The sequence below is a fragment of the Arachis hypogaea genome, chromosome 15 (assembly GCF_003086295.3).
Source record: "Arachis hypogaea cultivar Tifrunner chromosome 15, arahy.Tifrunner.gnm2.J5K5, whole genome shotgun sequence".
Classification (NCBI taxonomy): domain Eukaryota; kingdom Viridiplantae; phylum Streptophyta; class Magnoliopsida; order Fabales; family Fabaceae; genus Arachis; species Arachis hypogaea.
This window is the reverse complement of record NC_092050.1, coordinates 75319248-75331577: the sequence shown is the minus strand read 5'-3', so window position 1 is coordinate 75331577 and position 12330 is coordinate 75319248. Positions and strand designations below refer to the sequence as shown.

At 36.0% G+C, this 12330-nt stretch overlaps 1 long non-coding RNA gene across 1 annotated transcript; it reads left to right on the top strand.

Annotated features, from left to right (window-relative positions):
* Positions 1 to 6211: 6211 nt before the first annotated feature.
* LOC140178941 (uncharacterized) lies at positions 6212 to 9626 on the top strand. The gene is made up of 2 exons (XR_011872034.1): positions 6212 to 6748; positions 8223 to 9626. It is a non-coding gene; the product is annotated as an uncharacterized lncRNA (long non-coding RNA).
* Positions 9627 to 12330: the final 2704 nt, after the last annotated feature.

The following is a 12330-nucleotide window of genomic DNA, read 5'->3' as shown; positions in this document are numbered from 1 at the left end:
GACTCTATTGTGTCCGACCTGCGAGATGTCGGACGCACTATGTGGTGTATAGTCTTTGACTCTCATTCGGTAGATAATGGATTTAGATTTTAGTCATTAGGGTCTGGCTCTCATGATGGGCTAGGGTATAAATAATTCTCTTGTCTAAAGTCGTACTTCACCAAGTCAAACTCGAGCAATTAAGTAAATAGGGGATAAAATCATATTATTAATGTTGGGTCACAAATAAGTCGTTCAGTGGTTCGTGGAATGAAGTCATAGAAAGCGGCTAGCTCGACATGATTTGAATTTATAGAGGTCGAAGACTCGACATGACTTGGGTGGTTGTAACATTCCAATAATGTTCCTTGTTTTATAACCGTTCGTGCATTTTTTCGATAACCGTGCATGATAAACCACAATTTTATGGTTTATCTTGTATCGAATTTGGTGGATTTTATCAACTTTTCCTATATTTATTCATTGAAATAGCATAGCTTTGTGAATCTCTCCTAATTTGTGCTTAAGAGTGAAACCATGATTTTTAGGCCGTTAATTCACTAAATTTAATTCACTTTAATTCCATTCGATGCCTTGATGTGTTTTTTAAGTGATTCTAGGTTTAGAAGACAAAGATTGGGTTGAATAAGTGAAGAAAAAAATATGCCAAGTGGAGAATTCATGAATAAATGAGAATTTGAAGAAATTCATGGTCATGCGTACGCTTGCCTTGTGCGTACGCATGATATGAGGACTTCATTAATTGCAATACATGGGTCGCGATTTCTAGCCTTATAAAGCCCAATTCAACTCATTTCTGAAGTATTTGAAGCCAAATTCAAGAAGAAACAAAGGGAGAGCAATTAGGTTCAGTTTAGAATCATGTTTTAAGTTATTTTCTAGAGAGAGAAGCTCTCTTTTCTCTCTAGAATTAGGATAGATTTAGGTTAATTTTCTCTTAGATTTAGATTTTGATCTTGTCTTAATTTAGTTTTTCTTGCAATTCTTGTTATAACATCTTTGTTCTCTTAGTTTCACTTGCTATTTCCTTTATTTGGTTGCTTTTATGCTTATAAACTCTTGTAGTTTTGATTTTTATTTAATGTAATTTGATGTTCTTATGTTTGTTGATGTTTAATTGAGTTGCTATTATTGTTATCTTGCATTTGGTAGCTTTAGATTTTATTATATTGCAATTTTACTATGCTTTCATTTTATACCTTCCAAGTGTTTGATAAAATGCTTGGTTTGGCTTAGAGTAGATTTTAGCACTCTTGGCTTGAGATTGAGGACTAAGTCCTTGATGTCATTGATGTCCAGTGTGATTGGTAATTTAGGGTTGTTAGTTGATTTTAGGATCAATTATGTCCACTTGACTTCACCCTCCAATGTTAGAGGATAACTAAGTGGAATTAACCTTTGTAATTATCATGTTGTAGTCAATGATCTAGGATAGAAAACCTTGATTCCTTGCTATGAGTGTCTTTAAGCATTTATAGTTCCTTAGTTGTAACTTTACTTTCTTGTTCATCATACTAAAAACCCCCCAAAATTCTCATAACCAATAATATGCACACTTCCCTGCAATTCCTTTGAAAGACGATCCGAGGTTTAAATTGTAACACCATATCTTTTAGCACCTCATGATGGTACTAAAAGCTCAGGCATTACTTACCTCTAAACTTTTTTATTTTATACTATCTTTATTTAATATTGAGCCTTCGCGAATACAAACTAAAATTTTAATTAAGAAAATGAAGAGTCTATACTTTAAATCATATATATATATATATATTCACATAGCATTAAATACATAGACTTATTTCAAGATTCTCAAAATAAACCCTACCCCTCTAAAAACTAAAACAATAAACGACGAGGATAAATTCTAACAACTCAACTCATGAACATAATCTTCTATGCTCCTGTAACTCCGCACTAAACCTTCGCACCTGTAGCTGAAATGGGTGGAAATAAAGGGTAAGAACTGGGGAGTTCTTAGTAGGGTCAAGGTGTATAGTTATATTCATTTTATTTTATTCCTTAGCCAATAGCAACACACCACAGAACACAGACAAACTTCAACAAAAATGACAAGTAATTCACTTAGAAGTCAATTAACCAAAGAAACACACAACACGTTCATAGAATTTCACAACATAGCGATATGCACAAACATGTATGATGCATGTCTAGTCCTATACAGGCCATGAGCTTATGTGTCGGTTTGTTGCTCGATTTTTGACAATGGTCCTGAGATAAGCGTTTCATATCGATGTCCCTATCTCAACCAACGTCCCCTCCATGAGCGTTACGCATCGCCGTCCTCATGGAGGAACCTTCCTTTCGGTCTCCAGTGAGCGCTACGCATTGCCATCCCCACTGAGCCATCCCTATAGTATCAAGTGAGCATTACGCATCGTCGTCCTCACTAGATATTTAGCACTAAGGCCCAAACAACACTCAATTTCTTTTCAATCTTTGCTCTCTACTCTACTGCGGTAGAGACCCCTTTAATTATTACCTTCTTTTCTATCTGCTCTACTGTGACAGACATTCATTATAATACCTTCTTTAAATATTTTATTTTTAACTCAACATTTTTAGAAAATTATATTTGAAACCTCACTTATTTCAGTATTTATAAAAGTAACCCTGAACTTTTATAAAATACCCATTTTTACTCCCATACTTTATTTATTACCTAAAATACCCAAAAACTTATATAATTACAAATTGTACCTCAATTTTTATATATAAATATAATGTTACCCTTCAAAAATAAAGTTTAAATACTAATCTTCCTCTTATACTAAATCCAAAACCCTTAGCCCTTTCCTTTCAAAATATTACTTGCATTTTAATCCATTTTCGAGTTTTTCGATTACTGATTTTTCATAGCTTTTAAGTTAATCTTTCAACCACCAAATCTCATCAATTTTCTCAATATTCAAGCTAAACAACAGTCCTCAAATACATTAAAAATAGTTAAGTTTTTGTCAGATCTATAATGGCCGAACTTTAAAGCATCAAAATTAACGAGATTCAACAAAATTTCAAGTACAAGATCATTCAAATTCAAGCAATAATCATCAAATCAACAATCACACATCAAGATTACATTTAATTCATATTAAAATTACTAAACTCTACCTCCGTATGAAATTAAAATACTCAAAGCTCCAGAGAAGCTTTATGACTGAGCTGTCGAAGAAGAAAACGTCAGAAATCGATTCCTCCGCCAAGAACACTAAAGGGCCAAACTTCAAGGGGAAGGAGAGTTACGTCACCATCAACTTCTACCGAACAAAAATGATACCAACACGTAGTGGAGGAAGATACGAACATTGGATTAGATTTTTGATTGGAATTATGAATCTCAAGAAATCAAGCGCCGAAGATCGAAGGTTCCATGATTCTCCTCATGGTTTACTCTCTTTCTTTCTTTCTTTTTCTTAATGGTTTGGTGGTGAATGAAAGAAAATGATGATGATTAAAGGCTAATGATGTTAAATGGAAATTTGTGGTATTAAAGCTCATTTGGTGTCATAAGTATATATATGTATATAAGCATGTAAGCCACATTTTCATTCTCCCTTTTGTTTCCTTAATGGCTTTGGCTACTTTCTTTCTTCTTTTCTTCTTTCTTTCTTTTTTTTTGAACTTTAATAATAATAATAATAATAATAATAATAATAATAATAATAATAATAATAATAATAATAATGATAATAATTTAAAATTTTTTTATCTTTTTGAAATATCTCGTTATAATAAAAATTATTTAGAAAGCCTAATGGATTTTAAATTTAAAGTATCATAAAAATTAATTTAATTACTTTTAGAAAAGATAATTTTCTTTAAATAAAATTCTCAATAAATATAATAAATCTTAAATCACTCATTATTTATTTTTCAAAAACTCGGGTTATTATATAAATACTCTCAGTTTTTTATTGGTTTGACTTAAGTGACAAACAACTTAAACTTTGATTGAGATTGTTTTTATTATCTCTTATTAGTGTTTGTTTTTGTTTTCTCTTGTCACTACGAATTCTCACCCTTTTGGCTATGAATTTGGTTACAACTATATTGTAGGAAATGGGAACTCCAATGATGGATCACGCTATGGTGAACATCACTTTAGTTATCAATCACTATCACCATATGCCTATGAACAACATCCTCAACATAGCCCTCAACCACCATACTCACAAGTCTCATACCACCAAATACCTTCCCATAACCCACCTCCATCATATCGCCAACCTTATATACCTCACCCTTGTGACCATTATGAACGAAGACCTGTAGAACCATCCCCATTCCAACACAGATACTCCCAAGAACCACCAATTTCACATATACCGCCTCAATATTCTCACCAACTTGACCCACTTTCCAATTATGAAACCCTTTTCCCAAACAATGAACCCTCATCTTCACCCAAATCCCAATGGATGACACCCTTCGCACTATTCTCCAAGAGCAAAGGAAATTTTGTTCCATTCTTCAAGAGCAATGTGAAGCTCAAAGGAGGCAAGAAGAATTCATGGCTACCTTGACCTGTAGTAAGTAACTTAACCTCACAACGCTCATGCAATCAAGGCACTTCCGTGACCAAATGTGGAGAATCAATTGAAGAGCGTAGTATAAAAGAGAGATTAGAAACTCAAGTGGAGAATGAGGAGTAGACTTTTGTATTGGAACAAGTGGAGAAAGCCAAAATTGTTGAAGAGGAAGGAGTGGTTGAAGATTTAGGAGATGTTGAATGCAAAGAGGAATTTAAAGTTGAAGAGCCTTCTTCTGTTGAGTTTGAAAGTGATGTTGAGGAGGGTGCGCAACCTCCAAAGCATATTATGAATGAAGAATTGGAAGAAATGGAGCAAGCAACGAGTTCTCTTAGTGATGATGATTTCGCATCCACGTATGATTTTCTTGAGTTTGAGGAATCCTCTCCCATTGAATTTGAGGTTGACATTGAGATAGATTCTACTCAACCTCCAACTTATGACTTGAATGATGGAAAAGAGTTAGAAGAAATTGGTGAAGAAAAGATTGAAATTGAAGAATCTTGTCAAATGGTGGAAGTCTCTCAAAAAGGATGGGCGGGAGTGAAAATTGCTTTGTCAAGACCGTTGGGACAACCTTTCCCTAAGCCACCACCATCCATTCTTTCATTCAAGTGGGTAAAACCTTTGTCCTTAAGTTTTTTCTCTGCTTGAATATGGTTTGTTTGAGACAGATGGTCAACTTAGAGCTCTTTGTAGATTTAAGAACAAAAGGGAGATGGCTAGTGGTTGGAACCAACATCCAAGGTTCATTATGGTTGCTTCATCAAAGTTTAAGTGCAATTGTTGTTGTAGAGCGCAATTGATTGGGTGTAGGAAGATGTTTGTGGGTTTGAATGAGAATTCAGATTGCTTGCCACCCAAATGAAACTTTGATGGTCAACTTCTGAAGGGTGTGAAAACAATATTTGGGATCTCAGATTACAAAAGGAGGATCAATTTTGGGAGCTCCTAGCTTGTTGTGAACTTCATCAAGGCTTGGTAGACATCAATTGGAGTGTTGGAACATACTTGAAGTCCAAGCATTGGTGGAAGTTTAAGGATGAATACAAGCACAAGTCACTATAACAAAGAGCTTCCCAAATTGTTCAACTTAAGGAAAATAAACAAAAGAGCCATGTGAAAGACACCCTACCATGATAAATTCTTTCCACTTTCTCTTTTGTATATATTGGTAGATAAGTTTAAATTCCATTTTTCTATTAGCTTTGTTAAGTTTGTTTGATAATTTAATATGTTCAATAAGGTTTGGTAGTGTTTAAGTGACTTTTTAAATATTTGGAATGCTTGATTTGGTGTAGAAAGTTGAAAAATCTTTAAAAATAGAGCACCATGTTGTGCGTACACCTACCTTACATGTACGCACGACCCCATAAGTTTACCTTCTCACGTGTACGCTTACCCAAGCGTGCGTGACCACCTTTCCCGAACCAAATGTGGGCTGTGCGAGTGTTGTGCCTCTGCACAATGAACACAACAAAAAAAAAAGTAAAGAGAAGTCACACATATACTTGACCCACGCGTATGCACGACACCCCTATACAGAACATTTAGCTTGTTGTGCTACTGCCGTGTGAATACTGTGCGCTTGGTATAATTACATCTCACGCGGACGCAGCCTCCTGTTTCCAAAAGTCACGGGTACGTGTAACATCCCGTACACACTTGAATTCAAATTCATATACCCTAACGCGAGTGCTCTAACCGCTCGCAGAACCAATTTCTCCCCTCTCCAACGTCTCTTTTTCTTCTTCATCGTTCCATTAACACTCCCACTACCACCTTTCTCCAACACAACACTTAACCACCGCCGACGACTCCACTGCGCCACCGTCAACCCTGTGTTCCTTCTCCTTCTTTCTCCTTTCCTCTTCCCCTCTCTTCCTTCCTTCCATTTCCATTTCTTCCCTTTGCTTCCCCGGCACTAACCATGGCGAACCAACAGCTGCCGCTCCACTCACAACCACCCACTCACTACACCGCTACTGCATCACTCACGTCATCTCCTTCAACTTGCATTCTTCCCTCCACGACAGTACCAACAGGGCAATCCCCTGTTCTCTTCTTTGCTTAGGCGAGATAGCTGCCGCCGTAAACCACTGCTACGCCACCTCTGGGTCGGCTACTCCACCGCGACATCCTTTCTTCCCTTGCGTTCCACTCTCTCTGTTCTGCTTCTGTTCCTTCCCTTGTTCCAAGTTTTCCATTTTTCCCTTTTACTGCTTATTAGTTTTGGTTTGTTAGTTAGTTAATTTAGCTTAGTTAATTTAGTTAGAAATGCATGTTTAGTAGATTTTAGGTTGTTAGGTAGTTTGAATATAGTTGTAGTGGATTAGATCTGAAAATCTTTACTGTTGCTGTTTGGAATAGAATGTTTCATGAAAACTGTTTGTGAATGATGATGGTTAGTTGATTATTTGATTAAATTGTGATTGTTGCTGCTGTTACAAACTCAAATGGCTTATTTGTTTATTTCATATGAATTATTCTATGATTTGTGCTTGTTGTTGCTGAATTCATATGGATACTGTTTTTGAATTGGGTGAATGTTGGAGTTATGCTAAATTACTGCCGAAATGCTGCCGGAATTTTACTAAATCTATTTCAGTATTTGTTCCTAAGGCAATTGATTGATTGATGTTTGGTATCTTTTTACCTTTGTTTTGATATGTTGATGAGCTTGATCAATCAATTGTCTGGCTAGTTATTTCTTTGGTTGTTGCTGAGGGCTGAAATTATTATTTTTTTTTGCTTGTCATGCTGCACTTTTGGATTGGTGCAACAAGGTGCTATTTGATAGAATTTTGTGTCAAATAGACCCCTATTTGCTGAACTAGTTTTGAACTACCTCTATGATTTGAATTGTCAAGTTTGGGTCAAATTTTTTCCTTCAAGGTTAGTTTCCAACTCTATTCACATAAACCATTGAAGTTAAGATTTTTAAGTTATTCAATTGACCAAAACTTGTAAATTTGCTTCATTGAGGTTTTCTTTTGACAAATTTGTAAATTGGTGCATCTTCACTTTTGTAACTATTCAAATAGTAATTTTTATGCTTCAATGATTCTTGGTTACATTAAGTGTAAATCTCATTTCCTTTCACACCTATTTTGCAATTCAAGTGGTCAAACACATTGATGAGTGAAAATGCTTCATTTACATACTTCTTCTACCTGTTTCATCATCAATGCTTTATGTATATGCTTGAATGACATGCATTACTTGGTTGATTTACTATGTGCACTACACATTCAATTTGATCATTTTAAGCATATTGCATTATTATGACATTAATGTGAGCTTGCTTGTGTGTTGGAACCTTTTGAAAATCTTCATAGTTTAAGAACTATGCTTGCTATGCAAATGACAATTAACTTTCTATTTCCTAACTTTTTGTTTTTAACTAACTCTTTTAACTTTCCTTTTTACTTTTCCTTTCCTTCATAGTTTAAGTAACTTGATTTTCATTGAACAAGATTGTTTGGAATGTGGATTCTAACTAATTTTGGTTTCTATTTTCATTCACATTCCAAGTTAATTGCACTTTTATGCGCTCACTTCACATATATGCTGTTATTTCCTCTGTTTTCTGTTTCTTGCCTGCTTATCATATTGTTTTTGCCTTCGGTGTCTTAGATTATATTTCATACCCCATTTCCTGTGATTTTTCAGGATGACTGACAGGAAGGGGAAAGGCAAGGTTAAGGCCAGCTCCAGAAAAAGGAAGCGTACACAATCAGCCGCTGAAATAGCTAATGAGTTTCTATCTGAAAGGCAACTCAGTGAGAAGGAAAAGGCTGATCAGAATACACCTTCTTCTAATCCAATCAAGTTTGTCAACCTCTACTGCGAGCTGAGATTTCCTCACTTTCTAGAAAAGCAGAGCCTCCATATTGAGAGAAAGCTGCAAATAGCAACCGAACTGCGAAAATAAACTACACACCAGATTGATCAGCGAGGTTAGGTATTCTTGGACAGAAACTTAGTCGGGGTGAATGCATCTTGGGTCAGAGAATTTTACTGCAACTTCTAAAGAGAGACCCTAGATGCAATTCAACTCTGGGGCAGGCAGATATTAGTCACAGAGGAGGCGATTGAGGAGATCCTCCACTTCCAGCCCAAAGTCGATGATAAAGATAATTTTCACAAGGCTAAGGAGGCAATCCACCTCATGGGGTTTGATTGGGATGCCATCCTCTGAGCTATAGCTGTCCATCCTGACAACAGTCCGTGGGTATATGGACCGTCAAAGCCAGGTCTGAAGGGCATAAAGGTCAAGTATCTTACCATCGAGGCTAGACTATGGCATCAGATTCTGAGCAATTATGTGATGCTTAGCACTCGCGAGACTGAGGTTCCATCAGACATGGCAGTACTTATCTGGTGTGTCTTATAAGGGAAGTAACTATACCTTTCAAGACTCATTAGAAGGTACATGGCTCAGACACATATTAGAGGCAGCTTGGCATTTACTGTTTGATCACCCAGATGGGTCACCAAGCTGAGGTACCCTAGGAGAATGGGGATGAGAGGCCGGTAGTTTTCGGTGTGAAGAAGGTCATTTTGCACGGCAATTGGTTCAGACCTCAGTCATCCGCCAGCCGCTGAGGTCGTAGGGCACCCACTACCACTACAGAGGCAGCCACATCCTTAGCAGCAGAAGGACCTTTAGCACCACCTTCAGCACCATCTATACCAGCAGTACCATCATCTACCAGTAGTACCATCATCTACCTCGCAGCCGATCTACTGTCTTGTGCAGCGCCTCTTTGAAAGGATTGCCAGATGGAGTGTCGCAACAAGCGATGTTATGAGCACTTGAGGAGGATCTTGATCTCTGATAGCATTGATATTCCACCTGAGCCTGATACTCCATCAGAGCATTTTGATGAGGAGGAGAACCAGGCTGGTGAGTCGGAGGAGGCATGATGTGAGTATTTATCATCGGTTAGGAATTTCACACAAATAATTTCGTTGATAGTATAGTTCCCAACCAACAAATAATACTCAAATCAAAATTTAGATTTTGGTTGTCACAAATCCAATCCAATAAGAGTAACCAAAGTATTTAAATCTCGGGTCGTCTCTCAAAGAAATTGCAGTGAGGTATGCATATTATTGGTATGGTATCCAAGGGGGTGGGTTGGTAAAGGTGTAAGAAATTAAATGACAAGAAAATAAAGCAAACAACTAAAAAAAGCAATTACTAAAGAGAGACATTCATGGCAAGGATTGAGAATATAGACTTTCTATCCTAGTCATACAATGATTAACAAGAATTTATCATATTAAGTCATCTCCAATAATGGAAGAAGGTATAATGTTATCTTCACATGAGAGAAAGTCTAATAAGACTAGTTAATCTCAATCCAAAAGTCCTAATCAACTCACTAATTGAATTAGCAAAAGATTAGCGTCAATGGAAATAATATTAACTAACAACCCTAGATCACCAATCTACATTGGGTATTAATGACTCAAGATTGTCCAATTTCTCTTTCCAAGCCAAGAATGCTCAAAAAGCTACTCCAATATCCAATCAAGCATTTTGTCAAATACTTGGAAGGCATAAAAGGAAACCATGTTAAATTGCAAGAATAATAAAATCTACTTCTACCCAATTGCAAGAAAAGCAAGAATAACAACTCAATTAAACAATAAAAGAACATAAAACATAAAATGTATTAAAAGAAATTCAAATCCAACAAGAGTGCTCATAAACATAAAGGCAACAAAATAAAGGAAATAACAAGTAAAACTAGGGAAGCAAAGATGTAGAAACAAGAAATTGCAAGGAAAACTAGATGAAAGCAAGAATTAAACCCTAGATCTAAGATGCCATTAACCTAAGAACCCTAATTCTAGAGAGAAGAAGGAGCTTCTCTCTTTAGAAAACTACCCTACATGGTCCTAAGCTAATCTAATTGCTCCCCCTTTGTCCAATCTTCAATTCTGCATGAAATAGTCTTAGAAACGAGTTGGATTTGGGCTTGGAAAACTCAGAAATTGCTCTCAGCGAATTCACTTTAATGAGGTCACGTGATCAGCGTCACGCGTGAGCGTGGGTTATTCGTGCGCGTCGCTGGCCAAAATTCCTCCTCACGTGTACGCGTGGGTGACGCGTGCGCGTGGCTTGCAAATCTCTTCTCACGCGTACGCGTGGGTGACGCGTGCACGTGGCCTTCAATTCTCCAAATGCTCATTTCTTCATGAATTCTCCATTTTGCATGTTTTTCTCTTCATTTCTTCCATCCAATACTTGCCTTATGAATCTGAAATCACTCAACAAACATATCAAGGCATCGAATGGAATTAAAGTGAACTAAATTTAGCTATTTTAAGACCTAAAAGGTATATTTTCACTCTTAAAAACAAATTTAGGGTGAATTACAAAAGCATGCTATTTTATTGAATAAATGTGAGATAAGTTAATAAAATCCTCTAAATTCAACACAAGATAAATCACAAAATTGGGGGTTTATCAAACCTCCTCACACTTAAACTAAGCATATCCTCATGCTAAACCAAGAAAGAGACAAAGGGTATCAACATTTATTCAATGCAAACTATCTATATGCAACCTATCTACATGCAATCTATCTATATGAATGCAACTACTTAGTCAAAATAAATCAACTTCCACGAATACATATATAAGTACAAGGGCTAAAGCAATAGCAATCAAATCAAACCCACAATTGAATTGAATTATTAAAAAGAATTTACAAACTTGCATGACAAGAGATGATCATGGGTGAAAACATGTAATTGAGCAATCAAACCCTCACCGGATGTGTATCCACTCTAGTCACTCAAGTGTATAGGGTTGATTCACTCAATTCTTCCTAATCATGCTTTCCAAGATTTGTTTTTCATCTAACAATCAACAATTATTTCATGCATGCATACAAATATCATGAGGACTTATCCAAATGTTGTAATGGGGCTAGGGTCAAGGTGAGATTGTATTTGGTCAAGTGGACTAGAAATTTGAATCTTTGATCAACTTAAACTTCCCACCTAACCTATGACAACCTATATAATTTCAAAGCTAACCTAACTACCAATTCTTCACCCTTTCATACACTCATGCATTCTCTTTTTTATCACAACCCATATGCATTGATTATCATTGAACTTTACTTTGGGGCATTTTGTCCCCTTTTATTATTGCTTTTCTATTTCTTTCTTTTTCTTTTTCTATTTTTTATTTGTATTTTTATTTATTTTTTTCTTTTTATTTTTCTTTTTCTTTATCATTTTTTTTCAAACTAAAATATATACAAGAGCATCAATGTATATCGTTTAACATTCAATGCATGAATATGTACCCAATTTCTAATATTTTCAATAGAAATACAAAAATACTCTTTTATCCCAACCAATGTTCCCAAACTTCCCAAACTTGAATGATAACACCCTCACTAGCCTAAGCTAATCAAAGATCCAAACAAGTGACATTTATTATTTTTCGCTTTAAGGCTTGTAATGTGCTAAAATTAAGAACAATTGGGTTTAGCATAGGCTCAAAACTGGCTAATAATGGAAGATAAAAGGTAAGGCTATTTGGGTAAGTGAGCTAATTGAAACAATGTGATACGTGGTCAAGAGGGTATTTTCGTCATCTTAGAGCTAAGGGATGGAATGATAATCTTGTCATATTCAAGGATCTAAATTCTAGAAGAATTGTGTCATGCCAGTCTTGGACATCAAGAAGACCAAGAGTTCGTCTCAAAAATAGTGGTGCTGAAATGGGCAACAATTCATAAGGCCCATTGGA